Raw genomic sequence first — 1,925 nt, 5'->3', positions numbered from 1 at the left:
TAAGAACATAAATTATTTATTACTTCTCATGGTTTCTAAGGGTTAAGAATCCTGGAGTGGCTTGGCTGTCTGGTTTGGTGTCTCTCATAAGGTTGCAGTCAGGTGTTGACTGGGCCTGTACTCATCTGAAGGCTTGACTGGAGCTGGAGAATCCAGGCGAAGGTGGCTCCCTCATGTGGCTGACACTTGGAAGAAAGCTCAATACCTGTCCATGTGGATTTCTCTATAGGGATACTTGAGCATCCTCGTGATAAGGTGGCTGGATTCCTCCCAGAAGGAATGATACAAGATTCCAAGACTAAATGCCTTTTATGACCTAGCCTTGGAAGTCACACTTTATCAGTTCCACAGCTTTCGATTGATCATATAAGTCAGCCTGACTCAGTGTGGGAGGGGGTTACACAAAGGCATGAATACTAGGCCTATCATACCTCTCATAAATAAGTTACCATTTGCAATGCATCAAAAAATGTCAACATTGCAAGAGAAACATAACAAAAATTGTGTATGATCTATAAACTGAAAACTATATTGTAGAGAAATAAAGGACAATCTAAATAAATGAAGAGATATACCATGGTTACAGAGAAGGAAACTCAGTATTGAAATGAATCTATTCTACCTAAATTGATATATAGATTCAATACAATTCCTATAAAAATACCATCAAATTATTTGGAAGAAGTAGGCATAGCGATTCTAATACATATATGGAAATGAAAAGATATAGAATAGCCAAAAAATCTTTAAAAAGAACAGAATTGGAGAATTTAGGTTACCTAATTTCAATACTTAATATAAAGTGACAGTAATTAGGACAGTAGAATAATGGTGTACACACAAATTAACAGATCAATGGAAGAGGAAAGAGAACCCAGAAACAAACTCAATACTTTTATGATTATTTGATTTTCAACAAAGATACCAGAGTAATCTAAAGGAAAAAGGACAGATTTTTAACAAATGGTGCTGGAATAAATGAATATCCACACTGAAAAAAAATGAACCATGTCCCCTACCTCACACCATATGCACAGATTAATTCAAGATGGATCATAGACATTAACATAAAAACTAAAACCCTAAAGACTTTTGTGGGAAACATAAGACATCTTCACAACTTAAAAGGCAGAAAGATTAAGAAAGCAATAACTGTAAATAGAAATAGATAAATTTGATTTCATTAACTCTAAAACCTTCTACTCATCAAAAGAAATTATTAAGAAAGTTAATAAGCCATCCATGGGAAGAAAATATTGATAAAACACACATCTGACAAAGAACTAGTATCCAGGATACATAAGGAACTACTACAAGTCAAGATGCAGTTTTGCATCTGTGGCCATGCCACTCTGAACAAGCCTGATCCCGTCTGATCTCGCTAAGCAGGGTCGGGCCTGGTTAGTACTTGGATGGGAGACCACCTAGGAAGACCAAGTGCTATAGGCGTTAAAAAGAAAAAAAAAAGATGCAGTTTTGCAAGAAGTTAACGTTAGGAGAAACTGGGTAAAAGGTATACAAAAGCTCTCTGCATTATTTCTTACAACTGCATCCAAATCTACAAATATCTTAAAATTAAATAATTTTTTAAAAGTTAGTTCAACTTTTAAAAAATTGAGCAAAATATTTAACAGCTACTTCACAGACAAAATATAAGGAATGGCTAATAAGCACCTTAAAAAGTGTTCAATATCATTATTCATCAAGGAAATGCAAATTAAAACCACATGAAATACACCAGAATGGCTAAATTTTAAAATAGAGAAATGTAAAAGATGGACCACATCAGATTTGGGGAGAATGTGGACTGTAACTCTCAGACATTGTTGGTGGAAATGTAAAATGATACAACCACTTTTGAAAACTTCTTGACAATTTCTCAAAAAGTTAAAAATATACCTATCCTATGACCCAATATTTCCACT

At 34.3% G+C, this 1,925-nt stretch overlaps 1 pseudogene; it reads left to right on the top strand.

The window, feature by feature from the left end:
- Nucleotides 1-1,334: 1,334 nt before the first annotated feature.
- LOC112476175 lies at nucleotides 1,335-1,449 on the top strand (annotated as a pseudogene).
- The last annotated feature ends 476 nt before the right edge of the window (nucleotides 1,450-1,925 follow it).

Source organism: Pteropus alecto, unplaced genomic scaffold, assembly GCF_000325575.1.
Source record: "Pteropus alecto unplaced genomic scaffold, ASM32557v1 scaffold202, whole genome shotgun sequence".
NCBI lineage: Eukaryota > Metazoa > Chordata > Mammalia > Chiroptera > Pteropodidae > Pteropus > Pteropus alecto.
This window is presented reverse-complemented; position numbering and strand designations above follow the sequence as displayed.